Below are 25,756 nucleotides of genomic sequence, written 5' to 3'. Positions count from 1 at the left end.
TTTATTTCTACAATTTGTGCACTTTTAAAGTGTTAGAGTGTGTTCACTGGACGTGTTTTTGCCATTTCTAATCTTTGCTGGAGTTTTTCTGGTGTTTTTTGCCACCCTTTTATCAATTATGCCTGTCTTATTTGATAAATGTCCTGAGTGCTCCAGGAAAAAGGCAAAATCTGATCCTCACAGGGTTTGTATCCTGTGCCTGCCTTCTTCCCATGTTCCTGAGGAGTGTGATATTTGCCTCCAGTTCCCTAAAAGGACCCTGAAGGACAGGGAGAAGACCAGGCTCCAAGGCTTGGAGCAGAGAAGGCAGCAAGGACAAGGTGGGTCTTGGCATGAAGGGGCTCCTTCCTCTGCCCGTGTGCAGGCCTCTGGGAGGCTCCCCAGGAAGGAAAAGGCCAGAAAATGCCACCGGTCTCCGTCGACATCGATAGCCTCGACGTCGGCGTCGAAAGGAATGACCACAGTCTGTTCCCCGTCTCCCCAGGGCTCTGGGTCGAAGCGCCGTCGACGGTCAACGTCGAGGGGACTGAGGTCGAGACTTCCGACGAGGTCGGCGTCGAGGACTGATTCGTCGTCGAGCCATCATCGACGTCGTGAGGGGTCGTCGACGCCGGCGCACGCTGTCAAGGCGACACCGCTGGTCACCATCGACGTCGACACGTAAGTCAACGACGTCGAGACGAAGATCAGCATTGAGACGGAGGTCGTCGACGCCGAGGAGATCGCTGTCGAGGGGGTGATCGGCACCGACCGTGGATGCCGAGGAGGCGTTCGTCGACGTCAAGAAGGCGTTCGTTGACGTCAAGGAGACGCTCGTCGACGTCGAAAGGACGTTCAGCGTCGAGGAAGAGGCCTAGATGCTCTTGGACAGCGAGCCCATGGTCGCAGCGGCGACGTCGCTCGTCAACGAGGGGTAGGGCCTCGAGATCAACACCTTCTGGTCAGAAGAGGAGGAGAAGGAGAGTGGGGAAGTCTCCGGGCTCGGAGTACTCTCAAGTCTACTCACCCTTCCATCCGAGGTTGCCTACACCACTTCTGTTACCAAGGGGTCCACCTCAACGAACCCCGACTCCTCTTCCACTGCCTCCACCCCCTACGCCTCCACCATCAACGGTGCCGCCTCATCGGCCTACTCTGCCTCCTCCACCTGTTCCGCCAAGGTCTGTCTCGCTGCCTTTGCCGACGCCGCCTACCGGGCTACCTCAACCTAGGCTCCCGGTCAGGCCTCAACAGCCCCCTCCTGTGCGGCCCGCGGACTGGCCGAGGCCACGGAGATCGAGATCTCGCTCCGGATGGAGAGATAGGTCCAGGAGTCGCCGTCGCTCGTCTACACGATCCAGACGGCGCCGTAGGAGGGACAGGTCTAGATCCCGCCACACGGATTCGTCTAGTGCCAGGGACTATTCACCGACCCTGTCGGATTCCCCTCGGACGAGGGTGTCCCCGATAGACGACATTGTCTCCTTCCAGGAGGTATTGCTGCGAGGAGCGGCGAAGCTGGGCATCGCACTCACAGTGCCCACACCCTCGACGTCAGTCATATTCGAGACACTGCACAAAAAGCAGTTGCCTCGCCCATTGTTGCCGTTGGTGCCAGGGTTGGTGAAACCCGCCATGGAGCTCTTCCTCACCCCTGCGGTGACGAGGTCAGCGCCCTCCAGGCTACAAAAGAAGTATCGGGCCCCCGACTCGGACCCAGCGTTTCTGCGCTTGGACCCTGCACCGGACTCAGTGATTGTGACGGTGGCGAGGAAACAACACGCCACCACCCCGTCATCGACAGTGCCTCCTGACAAAGAGAGCCGCTGGATGGATTCGGCGGGCAGGAAGGTCTGTGGGTAGGTCTCCACGGCTATGAAGGCTGCTAGTGCCTCAGCTTTGTTGGGACGTTACGATCGGTCCCTATGGGAGTCCCTCTCACGGTTCGTGGAACTCCTTTCCCGGGAAAACAGGGAGGATTTCCAAGAGATCATGAATGAAGGACTCATGGTCTCCAACCAACTGATCGGATCTGCTGCGGACTCCTCCCTCCTGGCAGCCCACGGGTACTGTCATGGGGTCAGCCTGAGGCGCCACGCCTGGCTGCGTCTGATGTCCTTGAAGCCCGAGGCGCAGCAGAGGATGGCCAATCTACCCTTCTCTGGCGAGACACTGTTTGGAAAACATGCATACGAAGAGATGGCCCTCATGAAGGCGGAGGCTGAGACCTTGACGGCTGTCGGGTTGGAAAAGCCGAAGGAACAGAAGAAGACCTTCCGCCAATTCCAGAGACGGTACGGGGCGCAAGGTAGAGTGCAAGGTCGGCAGGCTGGACAACAACAGCAGCAGCAGCAACAACAGTTCCAGCGGCGCCCGTTCCAAAAGCGCCAGAGGGGCCGAGGTGGTCAGCAGTCATCATCCGCGACCAAAGGCCCGGCTGGGTCTAGGCCCTGAGGTGCTTCTTCCCCCTCATCCGTTACCCGCTCCGGTGGGGGGAAGCATCCAACATTACCTGGCAGAGTGGAGAAACAGAAACCACGAGTGGGTCATAAACGACGAGGTGCTAGGCGACGTCTTCGCCATGTGGGGCACTCCAGACGTGGATCTGTTCGCCACCGCTGAAAAACAGCAAATGCCACGACTTCGCCTCGAGGTATTATCAGCCGGGGACTCTGGGGAACGCGCTATGGATCAGCTGGTCGAGCAGTTTTCTGTACGCTTTTCCACCCATTCCCCTGATTCCGGCGGTGCTCATCAAGCTGGTCCAATCCCGGGCACGGATGATCCTAAGTGCTCGGGAATGGCCCAGGCAGTGGTGGTTCACGGACCTGCTTCACCGGTCGATCCTGCCTCTTCGGCGGCTGCCGTGTCGGCCGGACCTTCTCACGAAGTTCGGGGGGCAGATGGTGCACCCCAACCTCTCATCGTTGAGTTTGGCGGCATGGCTCGTGAGATAGTGCAATATGGCCACTTGAATCTTCCTGAGGATTGCATGGACATATTGAAGGAGGCTAAGAGGCCATCTACTAGGACCTCTTATGCTTACAAGTGGGAGACATTCTGCATCTGGTGCATGTCTAAGAACTATGATCCAACGACCTGCAAGGAGGATGTTATCCTTCCATACATTCTGCATCTAGCTCAGTCTGGTCTTAATTTCCATTCCATTAAGGTTCATCTGGCTGCATTGACTGCGTACAGAAAATGCCCTTCGAGGACATCCTTTTTCCAGATTCCTGTGATTAAGGATTTTTTGGAAGGGTTGAAGAAGGTGTTCCCTCCTGTTTGGCTTCCTTCACCTTCATGGGAACTGAATGTGGTGCTGTCCAGGTTGATGAAGGAACGTTTTGAGCCTATTCATAAGGCTTCACTGCAGCACCTGTCTTGGAAGGCGGCGTTCCTCGTGGCCATTACATCGGCCCGCAGGGAGAGTGAAATTCAGGCATTGTGTTGCCAGGAACCTTATACTGTATTTCATACTGCTAAGGTTGTTTTGCGTACTCACCCTAAGTTCCTTCCCAAGGTGATTTCTGATTTTCATGTTAATCAGACTATAACTTTACCGACTTTTTTCCAGTATCCTTCCACTCCAGCGGAAAAGGATGTCAGAAGGGTGTTGAAATTCTATCTGGATAAAACTAAAGACATTCGTAGATCCGACCAATTGTTTGTCAACTATGGGTCGGTTAGGACTGGTCTGGCTACTTCGAAGCAATCTATCTCTAGGTGGATTGTGTCTTGTATCCAGCTCTGTTATCAGAAAGCGAATAAGACCTTAGGGGGTAAGCCTAAGGCTCATTCCACCAGAGGCAAAGCGGCTACAACAGCTTTGCTTCGTAATGTTCCCATTGCAGAAATCTGCAGGGCTGCCACTTGGAAGTCGGTCCATACCTTTGCTAAACATTACTATCTGGACTCTGATGCCAGAGTAGATGCTCAGGTTGGGCAGGCTTCATTGAAAAATCTGTTTGCACAGTAGTGGTATTGCCTTTTTTCTCCACCGCCGGCTTGTTTTTTGGATGGGCTTGCCATTCTATTCACTAGATTATGACTATAAACAGAGATCCCCTACTACAGAAGGAGTAATTTCTTACCTGTAACTCCAGTTCTGTAGTAGGGGTATCTCTGTTATAGTCATAAGCGCCCACCCTCCTCCCCGGTGGAGAAAAGGATAAAATAATGAATGCTACAGGTCTAGCTGTATACACCTCCAAAAAGAACTGAAAGTGGAGGGAGTTGCTGTGCATTCTGGGATACCAGGAAAGTTCTGGAAAGTTTCCTTAAAGGCACGGTATCCCTTTTTAATCCACATAATGGCAGCCTATGGGGGCTTGTCTGTCCTGTCCTTCCTCTATATCATTCCAAGGATTTGGTGAAGGGGGAAGTGTTTTCCATGGTGAAACCTGGCAGACAGGTTTAAATGTGATATTGGTGGAATATCCTTTGCATTTCTAGGTGAAGAACTGGACAGTGTAGCCTTGCATGTATAGGCTGCATTATCTGTCTTTAATTCTCTCTTAAGTGTCTATGCACTGCTGCAAAGAAGACAGCTTAAGAGATTATTTTTGATTGCTCCGGGGTCCCCGCACATGAGCGGGACTATTCACTAGATTATGACTATACACAGAGATACCCCTAATACAGAACTGGAGTTACAGGTAAGAAACTACTCCATCTGCTGCATCTATTCCATCTTCTAGCTTCAGCCTTGAACCTTTACTGTGTGTGATCACAGTGTCTCACTGCACCCAGACACATCTGCTGCATCTATTCCATCCTCTAGCATCAGCCTTGAACCTTTACTGTGTGTGATCACAGTGTCTCACTGCACCCAGACACATCTGTTGCATCTATTCCATATTCAGCCTTGACTGCTCAACTGAGCTGTCCTAGGATCGTCTAGTTTACAAAATGAATCCTGCCTAACCGCATGCAGGGCAGTTGTATGCAAGGTATTGGGGCTGTGTTGGCAAATAGCAGTTCCCTCCACTCTTCTACCTTGTCCCCGCTAACTGACATAGGACCTGGAGTACAGCCGGACAGCCCTGCCCCGCATGGAGCAGTCAGGCAGTTCAAAAACGAGACGGGGTACCAATGGATAGAGCGGGCCCCCTTCCCTGAGCTGTCGCCAGGTTGAGGTGTGGCCACCTGTCCAAGAACTTTGGGTACAAGCAGTAAAATCCGAAAATTGAAATTGGAGGGATACCTGGTTTGATATCATCACACTTTATACACTTTTTTGTCACTGGCAGCAACAATTCTCTTTTAGGTCCTGACGAAAGCCCTGATACCTCTTGGATTAACGAGGGCTGAAACATGTAGACCTATTTTTCGAACACAGCTTAAATCCATACTGCTTTTTACACTGTCTTTTTAACCCTGTCAGTAGGAACAAGCTATTAAAAATGTTTTTGTTCCTGACTAGGCAGTTTTAATTTCACCACCTCACTTGTTATATTTATTTTGCTCTGCGTCCTCACCACTTCTTTCGTATCATCTCTCATCTGTGGGATTTTGTGTATCCTCCATAGGGTAGGCTCATTCAAAACATCCCTGAGCTCCCTCTTCTCAGAGAAGAGGTCGAAGCCCTTAGTGTGACTAGGTTTTCCCAGTGAGAGGAGATACCCAGATGATGAATTATGTCACCTTTGGTGGGTGAGGGTATTCGTCCTCAAAGGGATTTCTCCCACAAGGGAACTGTGTGAGACCCTAATCCGACACTCTACGTGCTTAGATTTGTAAGTCTAGGCCCAAGGATTTGTTTGTGCTACTATTGCCACCCATAATGGACCAATTCATGCTTATGCTGATACAACTATGAAAAAATCCAAAGTGCTTGGAATTTGCTTGAAGAAGGTGTAGTTACATTTGCCCAATCAATTCAGCCGGATTTACACCACAACATGGACAAGGCATCGGGCTGCTAGGATTTTTGTTTGCCATCTGAGTGTCCATGGGAAGCACAGTGGTATCTGCCCTACCACATCACTCCTGGAAGTCCCACCCTGGGACGCTACCTGAATTCACTACTTAGCACTGTCTTAATTGAACATGCAGCACTGCTTCAATCGACCCTTAAATGCCATCTGAAACAGGTGAATAACACCGTCTTCATCCGCCATGAAGCATTATCCTAATTCAAAAAATAGCAAACTGGATTGTATGATAGTAGAACGCATGCCACAACAAACCATGCCTGAACCATGCTTTCTCAACCACAGCCGCGTGTTTACCACGCAAATTTGTGGTAAAGACATGACTGATAAAGGGACATGTGTGGTAAAGATGCCACCTCTGCCCCCAGCCCTGAAAACTGCCCATTTTCCCCTGCCCGAGCCCTAAAAATTGACCCCACACCCTAAAAATTACCCAGATCCCAGCCCTCCCACTCTCAGCCCTAAAAATTGTCCCCTACACCTGTAAACGACCCCGACCCAGCCCCTCTAACCCTGAGGCCTTAAACTGCCCCAGCCCTGAAACCTGTCCCTTTTCCCCTGCACAGAGTCCTAAAAATTGTCACCACGCCCTCAAAACTGACCCCTCTACCATGTAAACTACCCTGACTAAGCACCCGCCCTGAGGCCAAAAACTGTCACCAGCCCTGAAACTTTTTTTTTCTCCCACCCGCCCTGAGTTCTAAAAAGTTCCTCCAGCAAATGCAACAGTAAGTAAAGTTTTGGATAGCGGAGGGGAATAATATAGTATTCCCACTCCTGCAAAATAATTAACATTAATTAAGAAAAAATTAATTGGTCAAAAAAAATGTACCTCCCACCATATTCCCCTATAAACAACACCACCAATATTGTAAAATAATACACAATTAACAAAATGTATTAACAATTAACAAGCAATTTAAAAACCATCAATAATAAACTATAGCACACAATTAACACTATAAAATAATTTTAAATATTATATAACAAAATAATACAATTTTTATTAAAATTAAATTACTTCCCACTCTACTGCCCTATCAACCCACAACCCACTCCTAAAAAAATTACACAGTTAACATATTCACCAATTAATTATTAATAATTAATATCCAATTATTAACGAATCAACACATTTTTTTAAACACAAGTAACAATATAAAATATTAACAACATAAATAGTAATTAGTAAAATTGATAATGAATTCATTATAATTAAATTACTTCCCACCCTACTCCCCTATAAAACTACAACCTGCTCCTAGAAAAAATTACACAATTAACCGATTTACCGATTAATTATTAATAACCACAAAAAATGAATAACAAATTGACATAATTAGCCATATAAATGATTAAACACAAAAATATTAATTAATACAATTATTTCTTAATTAATTTTAATAACATTACTTCCCCCCCTATTCCCCTATAAATCCACAACCCGCTAAAGAACTAAAATACGCAAAATTAATTAACATAAAATTAATTACTTGTAAAAAAGGCAAACATACATTAGAAGAATAAGGTATACTTTTAACACATATACTAACATACAAAATACCCCCCAAAAAATCGATATTATAAGCAACAATATTTTTACGTACGATATTACTAACTTCGATATTAAGTAAAACGATATTTCTTACCTGAATGTCGATATTCTTACAGCTCGATATTCTATGACATCGAAATGTAAACATCGATATTATGGCATATCAATATTTAAAACTCGATATTATGTCTGAATATCATATATGTTTATAAAACAAGAATCACCGTGAGGCGTGCGACTCATCCTTCTCTGAGAAGAGAGGTCCTGTTGTGATATTTAACGGCTTGGTCCTGCCGTCGAGTAACGCACCACTAAATCAAAGAGCGCCTTAAACTGCCCGAAATTGGACCATGTTTGTTGGAAGGCGAAAGCAATGGGGTAGTAGGCGCCGCCAAGGACCGAACTTTGGTAAGGACTCCAGCACCTTCAAAGTGGGATGCGAGGGAGCAACGGTGATGTTTAAATCATACGCAGTAAAACATTTGGCATCATCCACTGGAGGGTAATAATTGAGTACTGTTTTTGCACCACAAGTACCAGCATGCATCAAAAACTGAGGCCCATTGAGGCACCCACTAGGGGGCAAACACTATAAATGTATGCAATTGTTTTGTTTGGTGTAATTTGCAGCCCAGAGATGCCGTGGCTAACCTGTGAAAAAGGTCAATGTGTTGACCGAAATGCATCGGAATAAAAGCCTGCCAGCGCTGAAAGTGAATTAAAACAAGAATCACCGTGAGGTGTGCGACTAATCCTTCTCTGAGAATAGAGGTCCTGTTGTGATATTTAACGGCGTGGTCCTGCCGTCGAGTAACGCACCACCAAATCAAAGAGCGCCTTAAACTGCCCGAAATTGGACCATGTTTGTTGGAAGGCGAAAGCAATGGGGTAGTAGGCGCCGCCAAGGACCGAACTTTGGTAAGGACTCCAGCACCTTGAAAGTGGGATGCGAGGGAGCAACGGTGATGTTTAAATCATACGCAGTAAAACATTTGGCATCATCCACTGGAGGGTAATAATTGAGGACTGTTTTTGCACCACAAGTACCAGCATGCATCAAAAACTGAGGCCCATTGAGGCACCCAATAGGGGGCAACCACTATAAATGTATGGAATTGTTTTGTTTGGTGTAATTTGCAGCCCAGAGATGCCGTGGCTAACCTGTGAAAAAGGTCAATGTGTTGACCGAAATGCATCGGAATAAAAGCCTGCCAGCGCTGAAAGTGAAATAAAACAAGAATCACCGTGAGGCGTGCGACTCATCCTTCTCTGAGAAGAGAGGTCCTGTTGTGATATTTAACGGCGTGGTCCTGCCGTCGAGTAACGCACCACCAAATCAAAGAGCGCCTTAAACTGCCCGAAATTGGACCATGTTTGTTGGAAGGCGAAAGCAATGGGGTAGTAGGCGCCGCCAAGGGCAGAACTCTGGTAAGGACTCCAGCACCTTGAAAGTGGGATGCGAGGGAGCAACGGTGATGTTTAAATCATACGCAGTAAAACATTTGGCATCACCCACTGGAGGGTAATAATTGAGGACTGTTTTTGCACCACAAGTACCAGCATGCATCAAAAACTGAGGCCCATTGATGCGCCCACTAGGGGGCAAACACTATAAATGTATGCAATTGTTTTGTTTGGTGTTATTTGCAGCCCAGAGATGCCGTGGCTAACCTGTGAAAAAGGTCAATGTGTTGACCGAAATGCATCGGAATAAAAGCCTGCCAGCGTTGAAAGTGAAATAAAACAAGAATCACCGTGAGGCGTGCGACTCATCCTTCTCTGAGAAGAGAGGTCCTGTTGTTGTTAAAAGGATGGCACAGTGGGATCAGGGAATTCCGCCAATTCGAGTGTCTCTGTCTCAGGGTAGCAGCTCAGGGATGGTCGGTCTTTGTTCAGGAGCTCTTCTTGGGTGGTCACGTCTTCGGTCGACGTCAGGGTCGGAGAGATTTTCTTGCAATGATGTGCATGCAGCCAATTTCGCTTTCCCTCCACTCGAAGAGCTGTTCGGGTGGTAATCAAAACTTGCCAGGGGCCCGTCCAGCGGGGTTCCAGACTCTTCTCCCGCTGAAAGTTCCGAATTAGGACGAAATCTCCAGGCTGGATGGTATGTCCGGGGCCCCAGGAAGCATCGGGGATGGCCTGCAGCCCCTGATGATGAATAACAGACAGTGTTTTAATTACGTTATACAGATAGTCAGACATTAGGACGTCCGGGACTTCGTGAATAGATGTCGGTTTGGGTGCAGACCAGATACTCATGGGTCGGCCAAAAACGACCTCGTAAGGGGTCAAGTGGTGTTTGGTGGGGGTGGAACGCATTGACAGCAATGCCAGGGGAAGAGCGTCTGGCCATTTTAGTCCTGTGGTAGCCACTATTTTTGCCAGTTTTAGTTTCAATGTGGCGTTGTGTCGCTCGACCACTCCAGCTGATTGGGGGTGAAAAACTGCGTGGAATTTCTGTCGTACCCCCAGCCCCTTCAGTATAAGCTGGATAACCTCGGCTACGAAATGGGGGCCATTGTCACTCCATAAAATACGACAAAGGCCGTAGCGAGGGAAGAACTCTTTCAGTAGTACTTTTGCAGTGGCAATGGCAGTGTTGTCACGCGTCGGGTAGGCTTCCACCCATTTGCTAAAAGCGCATACAACAACAAGTACATACTTCAGTCCTTGACATCTCTCTAACTGAATGTAGTCCATCTGTAGGACTTCAAATGGGTGGTTGGGGACCCCAAATCCTCCTCGGGGTACGACAGTTCCTTTCCCAGGGTTGTGTTGCAGACAAACTAGGCATTGTTGGACAAGACGTTTGGCTGAGTCTGTAATTTTGTCGTTATGCCACACTCGGGAGACAAGTTCAGCCATAGGGGCTGCTCCTATGTGTGCAGGGGAGTGAGCCATGGTCAGTATAGGGATCAAGTATGAATTGGGTAGCAACCATTTGTTCGTGTCTTTTGTCCGCCAGCAGCCTTCATCGTCCTTCAGTCCCACCCGTGCCCATTCAGTCAATTCGTGTGGTGCACTGGCTATCTGGATGTCCCTAATGGTCTCCATAGCGTCCTTCCATTTTTCTGTTTGTGACCTGGTCACGTATATGCGTGTTGTCGTCCTATTCTCTGCTGTCGTCCGGGCGGTGATGTCCGCCAGTGCATTCCCCTGTCCGACGATATCTGTCACCCTTTTGTGGGCCTGACATTTGATCACAGCAAGTCGTTTGGGAAGGAGAACTGCTTCAGTCAGAGCGGAGACTAGATCTCCGTGTAGGATGGGGGCGCCGTGTGAGGTCAGGAATCCCCTTTACTTCCACAGGAGCCCAAAATGATGCACCACCCCGAAGGCATACTGGCTGTCCGTGTAAATGTTTGCTGTCGTCCCTGCTGCTAGGATACAAGCTCGTGTGAGGGCAATCAGTTCTGCTGCCTGTGCAGATTTCTGTGTGATGCGGGCGGTCTCAACTACAGTTCGGGCTGTGGTGACTGCATACGCAGCTGAGGTGGTGCCATCGGTGAGTTTGATGCAAGAGCCATCCACCCATAGCTCTCCGTCAGGATCTGGGAAAGCTGTGTCTCGAAGGTCCACTCTACTCCTAGTCTGTTCGTCCGTGAGTGTCACACAGTCATGTATAGGGGGCACATCGGGATCATTCTCAGACAGAGGCAACAAGGTGGCTGAGTTCAGTGTGGTGCATCGTTTCAACGTGATGTGAGGTGCGAGCAGTGTCAGTTCGTATCCAGTCAGTCGTGCGCTGGTCAGGTGTTGTGTCTTGGTCTGGTTTAGGAGGGTGTCAACAGCATGGGGCACTAGTACAGTGAGGGGATTCGAGAGTACGATCCCCTCACTTTGTCGGATAGAGACAGCAGCAGCAGCTACTGCTCGAAGGCAGGCAGGCAAAGCTCTCGCTACAGGGTCAAGAGTGGCAGAGAAATAGGCACATGGTCGTTGTTTGGGGCCGATGGTTTGGGTCAGGACAGACAAAGCGCATCCCTCCCTTTCGTGGGTGTAGAGAGAGAAGGGTTTTGTATAATCAGGCGTTCCTAGGACTGGTGCTGAACAAAGGGCGTCTCGTAGTTCCTTGAAGGAGGATTGGCATTCAGGGGTCCAAGGGAGCGGGAAGGGGACATCTTTAGCCAGTAGGGAAAGTAGTGGTTTCACAATGAGGCTGAAATTTGGCAACCATTGTCGACAGAAGGAGGTGAGGCCTACCAAAGAGCGGACTTGCTTCGGTGTTTTAGGGATAGGGGTCTCTAGAATAGCCTGAATTCGATCGGGTGTGAGTTTTCTCCCATCTTTGGACAAGAGGTGGCCTAGGTAAGTGACTTGAGGTTGGCAGAATTGCAACTTCTTCTTGGAGACCTTGTGGCCGTTTTCCGCGAGGAAGTGCAGGAGTTGGATGGTGGCTGTGACTGCAAGTGGAGTGGTTTTGGCCGCCAAAAGGATATCATCGACGTACTGTATCAACACCACTCCATCCGGTAACTGGACTGCATCCAGCTGTCTCTTGAGGGCCTGGCTGTAGATGCTTGGACTTTCAGTGTAGCCCTGGGGTGCTCTACAAAATCTATATGAGCGGGATTTTAAAGTGAAGCCGAACAGGTAGCGGCTGTCTGAGTGGATGGGGATGGAAAAAAATGCGTTCTTGAGATCGATTACCGTGAAGGTGGTGGCAGTGGAAGGAATCAGGGTCAGAATGGTGGTGATGTCTGAGACTACAGGGTACTGAGGTACGACTACTTTGTTGACTTCTCGTAGGTCGATGATGAAGCGGTACGCTTTTTCATCTCCCTCACCCTGCTTCTTCACAATGGGTAGGATAGGGCTGTTGCAAACATTGCTAACTACTTCTTCTACCACTCCTGCGTCTACCAGGGACTGGATGATTTTTACCAATGCCTTCTCGCCTTCGGGCGATATCCGATACTGTGGGAGTTTTGGGAGCACTGCGTCCTGTCGAACAGTTATGTGTACAGGGTCTATCATCATGCGTCCTACGTCCGAGTCATTCTTTGCCCATAGGTACAGAGGTAGGGTGTCGAGTAAGGGCAAGTCAGCGTCAGTGATGGAAAACATGCGTTGTGTGGGACAAGATCTGAGCAGCGTTGGGTTGTTGTACAGAATGACTCGAACTCCGTCTTGTGAACACCTAATAGTAGCTCGAAAATGTTTCAACAAGTCAAGTCCCATAATAGCGTCGGGGGTGTTGGAGGAGAGCAAAAACGTCGTGTCAGTGGTGTTATTGTCCAAGTTAAAAGAGATCGGCGTGGACAAGGGATTGGTGGAGGGCGTTCCATCAAAACCTATTGATGTCACATGTGAGCCAGACAAGGGTGCCCTGGGAATCAATCGTTTAGACAACGCACTACGTGTTGCACCAGTATCTACCAGAAATGGAGACTTCGTACCTAGGACCTTAGCGGTGACATAAGGACCTTGCTGGTCAACATAGAGCTCGACTGGATCCCTTCCTTGCCCTTGGCAGTCCTATGCCGTGGGCATTGTCGCAGTCAGACTGTTGGCACTGATTCTGTCGGGGACGGTCAAACATGTTCGGTCTGCCAGGTCTGTCATTGTTGGTGTCGTTTGTGTGCCCTCGTCCCTGTCCTCTATTTCTCGGCCCGCCCGCTACGTCTCTCGTGTCTTTATTTCTGAGTGCTTCTTGCAGAGCTGGACATTGAGATTTCCAATGGCCAAATCCTTTGCAAAACGCACACTGGTTCTCATCGAGGTCTGTTCGTGGAGCGCCGGGTGCGGGTGTGCGGTCTCTAGGGGGTGGATTTCTAGGAGCATTCGACTGGTAGTTCCCTCTATACTGTTCCCTTCCTATAGTCACCCCTTGCAACTGAGCAATCATCACCCTCTCTTTCAAGTCCTTTTTCTTTTTCTCAGTCGCTTGATCGTTCTCGTTCTTTTGTCGCTCATAGTATTGAGCCATCTGAAGGATAGCTGCGGGCTTGGAGGCCGCCCAACTACTCTCGCTAGTCTGTAGTTTCTGCGAGACTTCTGGTGTCAGGCCTTTCACATAGTTCTGGACAAACAAGTAATGTCCGGTTGCAGTGGGCATGTCCTGGCCGCTGTAATCGGAGAACACCGTTTCAAACCGGGAGAAGTATTCTGATACGTCTTCCTGGGGTTTCTGGCGACAGGCTGTTACTATCGACCAGTCCACCTTCCTTTCTGGGACTAAGGTTTTTAATTTCTGCACGATCTTGTCTGGTAGGTCTAGAATGGCTTTCAAAGGTTTCTGTCCCGGCTCTCGCTGTTTGTCTACATCACCGAGTTGTATCCAGGTATGTCCGAACAGCTCAAGGTGGTCGACTTTCCGGATTTGCTTCCACACATCAGCTGGCAGACTGTAGCACTGGGAGCGGGATGCGGCGCAACAGGTATAGGCAATAGTATAGGCAATAGTCGTGTTCGAGGTAAGAGGGGTTTTATTGAGGCAAATAACTGGTCGGTACAACTCTTTCTTGAAGGAGTGGATCTTCGGGGGGGGGACCGGCTTCTACTTCTCCTCCTATGACGGACCTTCTCGATCTTGCGAGTCCCTTCCGGTCCTCTCGGGGGGGGGGGGTTCTTCCTCCTCGGAGTCCGTCACGCCGTAGGGAGTGGCTCTCCAGCCCAGAAGTAAAAGAGAAGACAAGACCTGTGTGAGCGTTCCGTCCAACACAAATAATAAAGGGAAGGGAGTGAAGGGAGGTACACCGGTGCTCCTTTAATACAGTGCCCTAAAGTGAGGATGGATAGGTGCACAGGGAAAAGGTACCGGGTGGTCAGACGTCCCGTGGGGTTGTACCTAGTGTACCTTTATTTACTACCCAGCCCTTAATCCGGACACGCACCTGACTGAGCCACGCACCTCCCCTGGGTGAGTGGCTGGGCGGCTCACAGGAACGGTGGCCTCCTGGCTTTCCTCCGTCCGATGCAGGCGCCGAGTCTGCTCCAGTCAGGTAACGGGGTCTCTCGCTTCCGCTAGGGCGGGCTGGCTCCCGACAACCTCCTTCCTCCGATGTATCGCTCCTCTCGTCCTCCTCTCTCCCTGCCTCCGATGTTCCTCTCCTCGCGTCCTCCGTTCGTCCTTCCTCCGACTTCTCCGCTCGCAACTCCGCACACCGCACACTCCTTCCTTCCGACCTCCGGGTGAACAAGCACACCTGGTCCTCTGTATGCTCACCTTTTGTCGGGAAACTGTGATAGGCCGGCTCCTCCCACTCCGATTCTCTCCAAGAGTTAAAGGGCCACTCCTCGCATTCCTGATCCGTCGCGCTGGCTCCGAGGTTCTGCGATGATGGAAGAGAGAGAGAGGGGGGGCATAATCATTAAGTCAGGCTTCCCCTCGGTCCGCCCTCCTCCTTGTTGGTATAAGGCACCTTGTCTCTGTGGTGACATGTCACACCCCGCAGCCCTCCGGTAGACCCCGTTACACAGACATAACCCGAAAAACAAATCGATATCCGCTAGGGTCATAATCGTTGAACCCAAAGCGGTGGCTAATTCTGTATAGAAGGCTGTGGGGTTCTTTCGCAGATCAGGCAAGGACTTTCGGAAAGTCAGGATGTCTTGCCGATCCCATGGTTGGTAAACCCAGTTGTAAACTACCCTCCCTCTCGCATCTTGGTGGTTAATATCGTCGTGCGTTCCCTGGCCTCGTGGGGGGACCCAATAGTGTCAATTTTTTCTACTCTGGCTTCAGTCGCTGCAGGAGTCGTGGTGTTAGTCTCTGGTTTCAGTTCCGTGAGGTGGCGGAAAACTTCAAGCGTACGCGTGAAGAGGTTCGCCATATCACACTCGCCCCCATCTCCGACATCAATTTTCCTATACAGAGTCGTTAGGTTTTCAGGGCCTTTTCCTTGGTATCGGTCCTCGTAGGCATTAAGGGCGTGGTAACAAAGGCGTACGACAAAGTGTCGTCTGTGGCTATTGGCATATGTATTGTACATATCCGTTACATAATCCTCACTTTCCTTTCGCACCACCTGTGTCTTTACAATCTTATCGATCCCAGCTCGTTCGTCCTTACTTAACCTATTCGATCTCGCGGGGTCTTTCCTCCCCGCTTCGGGATCATCTGAAGTCGCTGCTCGTGCTGCGCTGAGTGCGAGGGGTTCGGTCGGCGCAGAGGCCATGAGGACCGAGGCTCCGGCACTACTCTCGCCTGTCGTTGGGGGTTGCGGGTGCTGCGCTAAGGGTTGGGAAGGGGCGTATGGAGGGGGCATGTAGATGATCGGGGGACCTAGTAGTAAATCATCGTTCGTTCGCTGTTTCGAAGGTAGCTCGGGGTAAAGTGTAGAGGGTGTCCTGACGGGACACTGGCCCGATGATTCGGAATCTTGTTTTAGCTTGGTTTCCTCTCTTTCTTTTATTTCTTCCTTCAATTTGTTAGCGGCTAGGTGAGCTGCTTTGCGTAATTCCTTTTCTAACCTGACTTCTCTTTTTCCGCTGTTCTGTTTCTTTGCGCCACATGCCGAAGCTATCGAGCATAGTGGGTGTTGTCTTATTGTTATAAAGGGCTGTTCCCAGCGCGTTTATTTTGTCGTTATCAAAGGATCCTATCAGTGGCCACTGATTTTCCCGATCCTTTCTTGTGTATTTATGCCACAGCTTACTATAAGCCACGGCGACTAGTCCATATTTAGTAAACATGTCCTTATTAGGGGTGCCCTCCAGTGGAGCCGGATGGTTCACCTCCAATAAGCGGCCCGGGCTGAACCAACTACCAACAAACGGGGCGAAGACAGGCATGACGAGTTACAAAGGGGACAAAAGTCTGCACTACCTATCCTTCACTATCCGCAAAGACTAAACAGAGTATTGCTACCCTGTGCTTATTTGTGAATAGAGAATAACCCAAAGAGAACCAATTCCGAACGATCAATGTTCGGATAAACAATCAATCAAATGAGGGATAAAAATAGGCACGACGGATTACAACGGGGGCAAAAGCCTGCGTTACCTATCCTTCACTATCTGCAAAGACTAAACAGAATATTGCGACTCTGTGCTTGTTTGCAAATAGAGAATGATCCAAAGAGAACCAATTCCAAAACAGTAAATGCTTGGATAACAATCAATCAAATGGAGAGGGAAGCAGGCACGACGGATTACAATGGGGGCAAAAGCCTGCGTTACCTACCCTTCACTATCTGCAAAGACTAAACAGAGTATTGCGACTCTGTGCTTGTTTGCAAATAGAGAATCTCCCAGAAACAATCAAATGAGTAATACTCGTATTTTCAAACAATCAAACAATCAATTCGCAATTCGTCGTGTTACACGACCTTACCCGGACCTCATGGACGGTTTCTCGTCTTCCGCTTCCAGCGCCCGATCGTCCTCTATTCTCTGTAATTGCTGTGGCACTCCTGATGGTTCCCAGTCAGGACCGTAGATCACTCGAGAGAGGTCTGCTTAGAACCGGTGAAGTTCGGATGATCGGCTGCCAGACGAGGGTCTATCGGGCAGGAGCTCTTCCCGATCGTTGCAGTTGTTCACACTGTCGTCGGGACCTCTCCCACCGGATCCACGTGTCGCTGATGGGCCCCACGTTTGGGACGCCAATTGTTAAAAGGTAGGGCCGATGTCGACCAAGAACCCTTCAGTATATGCCCGGCGTTAGCCGCCTCTCATACCATTCGAGATTACCAAACAAAGAGGCAGGCGCTGGAGACAGAAGGCAGGAAACAGGAGTTTATTCCGACGGAGCAGAACACGTCAAATCAGACAACAGGGTATCTTCTCGAGGTGCTCTCACCGCATCTCTGAGGCCTGGCCTCTTATACACAAGTTTATGGCTTTATTACATTTATGACGTCAGTGGTATTGCTTTGAAGTACGAAAAAGGCATCTTTGGAATCCCCGGTTCAGGCCCGTTCTCACACATATCTACAGTAGGGGTCCCCACCCAAATCTCAGCATGATGGCTATCGCGCAGCTGGACATTCCGCTGGGAACAGGAATGCAGGCGATCGGTCGGATCTAAGGGTGTGAAGGCATTGATTAATCCCCGCTCCTTTGATGTGAGGCGAGGTCCTACTGTAGGGGGCAATAAACCGTATCTGTTGGGCTAGGTGATGGCCTGGGATCAGGCCGGACAATCGGGCAGGGAGGAAGAGGTTATCAAAAGGGCCTGTTCTATGAATGAGATGAAAGAGTGAGGGGGTTCAGCACGGGATGTGGCCCGGGGACAGGGTCGCGCTGGAGGTGCGTTTATGGCCCAAGCAGGAGAGACCGGGGGCTGTCGGGGCGCGGGGGGGGGATGCTTGCGAGGCCGGGGAGTGAGGGGGAGAGACGCGCAGGCTATTGGCAGTGGGCAGAGAGGCCACGGCACACAAAATGGCTGCCACTTACGTGCACGTATGGATCTGAAAAGGACAAGATGGCGCCGATAATGTTTATGCCACAATCCAGATTTTAACATTGTGATATTTAACGGCGTGGTCCTGCCGTCGAGTAACGCACCACCAAATCAAAGAGCCCCTTAAACTGCCCGATATTGGAAGAAAGTGTCAAATTCTAGACAGACACAACTTGTTGTTCTTTGTACTGCTTGATGCTGGCCATCCAGAGTTCCAGAGTTCCTAGACTGATGCTTAGAGCATTGTTGTATGATTGTCTGAACAGTTTTGGTTCTGGCAGTTTCTTGAAGATTAAACAACTTGGTGGCACCTTCATGTGGAGGTTAGATTGGGTGCACTGCTGTGGCCCCTGTTCCACTTTGGATCTCACCTGGTGTCTTTCTCGTTTGAAGTTTGATGATTTCCCAAAAAAGACACGGTTGAACCGTGGTTATTCATTGACAATGACATAAAACATTAAGGTTTCCCCATTTTCATCCCCATTTTCGGTGCCGCAGGAACCTTCTAGCTAGAAATATTAGCAGAAGAATGTCTGGATGTTTGGGAGCCCACAAGGGCATGAGCTGGCTCCTCCTGTAACACATTTCAGATATGCAATGCTTCTCAAAGGTGTTTTGATGCAATATTCGATGAAGTACAATTCACCACTGCTTGGCATCTCAGTGAGGCTTTCCTTGCTGTTTCACGGTCTGTCTTGGCTCCTTGTATTGTCAGTGTGACTTTGTGTGATCTTATCGTGGTCTCTTGAGAAACCTATTGGGATGTCATGTGATCTCAGCGTGACTTCTTGTGATCGTACTGTGGTTTCTTGTGAAATCAATTGGGACACCATGTGATCCTAGTGTGACTTCTTCTGATCTTCTTGTGGAGTCGATTGATAAGCCATGTGATCTTATGTTGGCTTCTCTTTAGCTCATCATGGCTCTGTGTTGCCTCAGCATAGTTTGCTCTACTTTTTCCTTCGTCACTTTGGGTGCTTGTGAATGCTCTAGGGCATTTTGTGCCCTCACGTGCCTTGGTATGCTGTTTATCAAGTCCGCTATGATGCCTTGTGATCTTTCCTTGCATTGCTGTTTCCTGGGTCGTATATTTATTTATTTTTTAAGAACTTTTATATAGCGCTAGCCTGACCCGAGGGTATCGGAGCACTTTACAACAGTTACAATGCAAAGAATCACAAAATACAGAATAGTGTAGGTCGATTAGCGGCGAGTTCCGTTATGCGTTTCCACACTCTGGCTGCTCCTATCGATTCCCTTGGGAGCGGTCGAGGAACAGGACTTTGAGCTGGCTTTTGAATTTTGCAAAGGAGGTAATAGTTCTGATGTGGCGCGGAATAGAGTTCCAGATTTTGGGTGCGCTCCCGGCAAAGGATCGAGCCGCAGTTTTTTGTTTCCGAGTTTTCAGCGGGAGGAGTTGAAGAGAGTTTGAGCTTCTGAGTTTCCTAGTCTGACTGGCTTTTTTGAGTTTGGCCGCTAAATATTCAGGTTTGCCGGTGTGCAAGGCTTTGTGTGTGAGTCAGGCTGTTCTGAAGCTAGCCCGCATTTCCACTGGGAGCCATTTAAGTTCTCTGAGTGCCGGAGAAATGTGATCAAATTTCTTGATTCCAGTGACCATTCTGGCTGCCGCGTTGAGCGTTGTTTTGAGGGGGCAAGGTGTGATTTTGGTACTCCTGAGAGGACTGCATTTCCATAGTCTAGTCTTGACAACACCAGTGCTTGGGTGGCCTGATTGAGATCATTGGATGGGATGAAAGGTTTTATTTTGTTCAGTAGTTTTAGGTTGAGGGAGGCGCTCTTGGCTGAGTTCTTGATGTGTGAGGTCATGACCAGTTTCGGGTCTAGCGTGATACCCAGAGATTTGACAGAGTCGGCCAGGGTGAGGTTCCCATTGAGCTCATAGATGGCTTTTGACCATTCAGCAATTTGGGGGTTCTCCTCTTTGTTCCAGATGAGGAGAACTTCGGTTTTATCCAGATTTAGTTTAAGGTGGTTGCTAGACAGCCAATGTTGGACGTCTCTCAGTATGTCATTGAGTCTTTGGATGTCCTTGATGGAGGAGGATTCCAGGTAGATCTGCGTATCGTCAGCATAAAGAAGGAAGCAGATTTTGACTTTTTTGAGTAGTTTGGTGAGGGGTTCCATGTAGATGTTGAAAAGTTGTGGGGAGAGCACTAAACCTTGCGGGACTCCCTTGTTGATTGGATGCAGATCAGATGCAAAGTTTTTGATTTTGATTCTTTGGGTATGGTTGTGTAAGAAGGATGAGAACCATTCGAGGACCACCTCGCCAAGTCTGGCTCGTTCTTGGAGAGCCTTAATGAGCAGTTTGTGGTCTACCGTGTCAAAAGCTGCTGTTAGGTCTAGGAGGATGAGGAGGCAGCAATGGTCTGAGTCTAGTGATTTATGGATATTGTCAATGATGTTGAGGATTGCGGTTTCAGTGCTGCAGCCTGTTCTAAAGCTAGACTAATGGGAGTCAAGGAGGTCGATGTTGCCCAGGTGTTGAGTTAGTTGTTGGAGTACGCATCTTTTTAGGATTTTGGACAGAAGAGGAAGGTTAGAGATGGGTCTGAAGTTGTTCAAATCCTTTATGTCCAGGCCGGGTTTTTTCAGCAGTGGCGTGACTTGCCCTACTTTAAGGCAATCTGGCATAACTCCGTTCTTCAAGGAGCTGTTTATGACATATGGCTCATTCAGAGGTCACCATGTTGTCTCCGTGCTTTCTTGGTTCTTGTCATCTTACTATTACTTTCTGAGCTCTTCCTTTGTTCCACTGTCTATTTTTATGATCTAGTACAAATCCTTTGGACATCCTACGCTGTTCCCTAGATCTATCAGGACTCCTCGAAAACTCACCATTGCTTTCTTTGCAGCTTCACAGGCCCACTGCTGCTTCTTGTGCACTTATTGTATCTTGCTCTGCTTGTATCTAGACCAACATGCCCTAGTGATCTGATTGTGGCTCTCTCAGCTTTTTTTTTACATGTACACCGTGGATCCTGTTGCTCTCATTGTAATACCTTGTGTTGTCACTTTCACGTTCCCTCGGATTGTTGTGCCTCCTTGGATTGTCATTGTGGTTTTCTCTTTTCTTTTCTAGATCCATTGTGGTTGGGATCCAACCTCGGCTTGCTCTTCCCTTTCTCTTGTCCTTTGCTTCTCACTTTACTGTGGCTTGCTCTGGTCTTTCTTAAATCCATTGTGACTTTCTCTGCTCTTTTGATAGATCCATTTGTTGCTCTTTCTCTTGCTTACATCTTTCCCTGAAATCTCATTTTGGCTTGCTTGGCTCTTTCCTGAATCCATCATTGCTTCCTTTCTTAAAGGTTCCTCAATAAGTTCTTTCTGTTGTCATCTGGGGCTCCTTGCAAACTCATTGAGGCATCTTGTGTCTAGCAGTGGCTCGGGTCTGTCTCGTAAGCCCCCGTGGTGCATGGAATCCTCTTTTGTTATGTTTATAAGTTGTATATTGAAACCTCAGGCCTCAGTTATTACATTTTACGAGGGTTGTGGGGTCTTACAATCAATGTGTGTTCAGTGTTAGCCTGCTCTGCCCTTTCTATAGCCCTCTTAGCTCCTTGTGATCACACTGGGGCTCACTCTGCTTTTCTCAAGATCCTTGGTATTTATTTTATTTATTAAAATCAGTAGTGCATCCAGGGTAACACAACTATAGCTCTATAAAAAGACACAGTTTAATCATGCATCAACATACAAATAATTCTTAAAATACAGTTTTGTGCGTAGAAATGCCTTCCATAAACCATTCCATAAAACCATTTTTTTTCTCATTTTACAAATTTAAAAATGGAGTAAACTAGTTCTTCAACCTTGATATGCTTTTTAGGTTCTTGCCATGACGTGCTTACTAATACCATTCATCCATTGTCTCTTCTTGCAATCTCACATTGTCTTGCTCTGCACCGTCCTGAGGCATCGTGGCTCCCTGTGATCTCAGCATAGTATACTCTGCTAATTCCCTCCCCCCGCCCCATCGTGGCTCCGTGCTGCCTCCCCATGACTTGGTCTGCTCTTTCTTTTACCCATGGTGGCTCCGTGCTGCCTCCCCATGACTTGGTCTGCTCTTTCTTTTACCCATGGTGGCTCCGTGCTGCCTCCCCATGACTTGGTCTGCTCTTTCTTTTACCCATGGTGGCTCCGTGCTGCCTCCCCATGACTTGGTCTGCTCTTTCTTTTACCCATGGTGGCTCCGTGCTGCCTCCCCATGACTTGGTCTGCTCTTTCTTTTACCCATGGTGGCTCCGTGCTGCCTCCCCATGACTTGGTCTGCTCTTTCTTTTACCCATGGTGGCTCCGTGCTGCCTCGCCATGACTTGGTCTGCTCTTCCTTTTACCCATGGTGGCTCCATGCGGCTTCACCATGACTTGGTCTGCTCCTCCTTTTACCCATGGTGGCTCCGTGCGGCCTCGCCATGACTTGCTCTGCTCTTTCTTTTACTCATGGTGGTTCTGTGCTGCCATAACTTGGTCTGCTCTTCCTTTTACCCATGGTGGCTCCGTTCGGCCTCGCCATAACTTGGTCTGCTCTTTCTTTTACCCATGGTGGCTCCCTGCGGCTTCACCATGACTTGGTCTGCTCCTCCTTTTACCCATGGTGGCTCCGTGCGGCCTCGCCATGACTTGCTCTGCTCTTTCTTTCACCCATGGTGGCTCCCTGTGGCTTCACCATGACTTGGTCTGCTCTTCCTTTTACCCATGGTGGCTCCGTACGGCCTTGCCATGACTTGGTCTGCTCTTCCTCTTACCCAATGTGGCTCCATGCGGCCTTGCCATGACTTGGTCTGCTCTTCCTTTTACCCAATGTGGCTCCGTGCGGCCTCGCCATGACTTGGTCTGCTCTTCCTTTTACCCAATGTGACTCCCTATGGCTTCACCATGACTTGGTCTGCTCTTCCTTTTACCCATGGTGGCTCCTTGCGGCCTTGCCATGACGTGGTCTGCTCTCCCTTTTACCCAATGTGACTCCCTATGACTTCACCATGACTTGGTCTGCTCTTCCTTTTACCCATTGGGCCTCCTTGCGGCCTCGCCATGACGTGGTCTGCTCTTCCTTTTACCCAATGTGACTCCCTGCGGCCTCGCCATGACTTGGTCTGCTCTTTCTTTTACCCATGGTGCCTCCATGCTGCCTCGCCATGACTTGGTCTGTTCTTTCTTTTATCCATTGTGGCTCCCTGCGGCTTGGCCATGGTTTGGTCTTCTCTTTCTGTTACCCATTCTGAATCTGTGTTGCCATACCATGACTTGGTCTGCTCTTCCTTTTACCCATGGTGGCTCCGTGCGGCCTCACCATGACTTGGTCTGCTCTTCCTTTTACCCATGGTGGCTCCGTGCGGCCTCACCATGACTTGGTCTGCTCTTCCTTTTACCCATGGTGGCTCCGTGCGGCCTCGCCATGAATTGGTCTCCTCTTCCTTTTACCCATGGTGGCTTCCTGTGGCCTCGCCATGACTTGGTCTGCTCTTCCTTTTACCCATTGTGGCTCCGTGCGGCCTAGCCATGACTTGGTCTTCTCTTCCTTTTACCCGTGGTGGCTCCATGCGGCCTCGCCATGACTTGGTCTGCTCTTCCTTTTACCCATGGTGGCTCCATGCGGCTGCGCCATGACTTGGTCTGCTCTTCCTTTTACCCATGGTGGCTCCGTGCGGCCTAGCCATGACTTGGTCTGCTCTTCCTTTTACCCATGGTGGCTCCGTGCGGCCTAGCCATCCCTTGCTCTGCTCTTTCTTTTACCCATTCTGAATCTGTGTGGCCATACCATGACTTGGCCTGTTCTTTAATTATTTTTCATTTTTATTTTTTTACGCATTGTGGCTCCGTGCTGCCTCGCCAAGACTTGGTCTGCTCTTCCTTTTACCCATGATGGCTCCCTGCGGCCTCGCCATGACTTGGTCTGATCTTCCTTTTACCCATGGTGGCTCCGTGTGGCCTCGCCATGACTTGGTCTGATCTTCCTTTTACCCATGGTGGCTCCGTGTGGCCTCGCCATGACTTGGTCTGCTCTTTCTTTTACCCATGGTGGCTCCGTGTGGCCTCGCCATGACTTGGTCTGCTCTTCCTTTTACCCATGATGGCTCCCTGCGGCCTCGCCATGCCTTGCTCTGCTCTTTCTTTTACCCACTGTGGTTCCGTGCGGCCGCGCCATTACTTGGTCTGCTCTTCCTTTTACCCATGATGGCTCCCTGCGACCTCGCCATGCCTTGCTCTTCTCTTTCTTTTACCCACTGTGGTTCTGTGCAGCCTCGCCATGACTTGGTCGGCTCGTCCTTTTACCCATGGTGGCTCCGTGCGGCCTCGCCATGAGTTGCTCTGCTCTTTCTTTTACCTACCGTGGCTCCGTGCGGCCTCGCCATGACTTGCTCTGCTCTTCCTTTGACCCATGGTGGCTCCGTGTGGCCTCACCATGACTCAGTCTGCTCTTCCTTTTTCCCATGGTGGCTCCGTGCTGCCTCGCCATGACTTGGTCTGCTCTTTCTTTTACCCATGGTGGCTCCTTGCAGCCTCACCATGACTTGGTCTGCTCTTCCTTTTACCCATCGTGGCTCCGTGCTGCCTCACCATGACTTGGTCTGCTCTTCCTTTTACCCATCGTGGCTCCGTGCTGCCTCACCATGACTTGGTCTGCTCTTCCTTTTACCCATCGTGGCTCCGTGCTGCCTCACCATGACTTGGTCTGCTCTTTCTTTTACCCATGGTGGCTCCTTGCAGCCTCACCATGACTTGGTCTGCTCTTCCTTTTACCCATCGTGGCTCCGTGCTGCCTCACCATGACTTGGTCTGCTCTTCCTTTTACCCATCGTGGCTCCGTGCTGCCTCACCATGACTTGCTCTGCTCTTCCTTTTACCCATCGTGGCTCCGTGTGGCCTCGCCATGCCTTGCATTACTCTTTCTTTTACCCACCATGGCACCGCGCTGCCTCGCCATTACTTGGTCTGTTCTTCCTTTTACCCATGATGGCTCCCTGCGGCCTCGCCATGCCTTCCTCTGCTCTTCCTTTTACCCATGATGGCTCCCTGCGGCCTCGCCATGACTTGGTCTGCTCTTCCTTTTACCCGTGGTGGCTCCATGGGGCCCGCCATGACTTGGTCTGCTCTTCCTTTTACCCATGGTGGCTCCGTGCTGCCTCCCCATGACTTGGTCTGCTCTTCCTTTTACCCGTGGTGGCTCCATGGGGCCTCGCCATGACTTGCTCTGCTCTTTCTTTTACCCATCGTGGCTCCGTGCGGCTTCACCATGACTTGGTCAGCTCCTTCTTTTACCAATTGTGGCTCTGTGCGGTCTCGCCATGACTTGTTATGCTCTTCCTTTTACCCATGGTGGCTCCATGCGGCCTCGCCATGACTTTGTCTGCTCTTCCTTTTACCCATGGTGGCTCCTTGCGGCCTCGCCATGACTTGCTCTGCTCTTCTTTTGACCCATGGTGGATCAATGCTGCCTCGCCATGCCTTGCTCTGCTCTTCCTTTTACCCAATGTGGCTCCCTGCGGCTTCGCCATGACTTGTTCTGCTCTTTCTTTTACCCACTGTAGCTCCGTGCGGCCTCACCATGACTTGGTCTGCTCTTCCTGTTACCCATGGTGGCTCCATGCGGCCTCGCCATGACTTTGTCTGCTCTTCCTTTTACCCATGGTGGCTCCTTGCGGCCTCGCCATGACTTGCTCTGCTCTTCCTTTGACCCATGGTGGTTCCTATCTGCCTCGCCATGCCTTGCTCTGCTCTTCCTTTTACCCAATGTGGCTCCCCATGACTTCACCATGACTTGGTCTGCTGTTCCTTTTACCCATGGTGGCTCCATGCGGCCCGCCATGACTTGGTCTGCTCTTCCTTTTACCCATTGTGGCTCCGTGCGGCCTAGCCATGACTTGGTCGGCTCGTCCTTTTACCCATGGTGGCTCCATGCGGCCCGCCATGACT

At 49.8% G+C, this 25,756-nt stretch overlaps 1 protein-coding gene across 1 annotated transcript in view; it reads left to right on the top strand.

Moving 5' to 3' along the window:
• The window catches only part of CFAP57 (cilia and flagella associated protein 57), a 403,172-nt gene that overhangs the window by 163,035 nt on the left and 214,381 nt on the right, over window positions 1-25,756 (top strand). The window lies entirely within an intron of this gene.

This window comes from Lissotriton helveticus, chromosome 1_2, assembly GCF_964261635.1.
Source record: "Lissotriton helveticus chromosome 1_2, aLisHel1.1, whole genome shotgun sequence".
Classification (NCBI taxonomy): Eukaryota; Metazoa; Chordata; class Amphibia; order Caudata; family Salamandridae; genus Lissotriton; species Lissotriton helveticus.
Note: the sequence above shows the minus strand (reverse complement) of the source record. Positions and strands in the feature narration are given on the sequence as shown.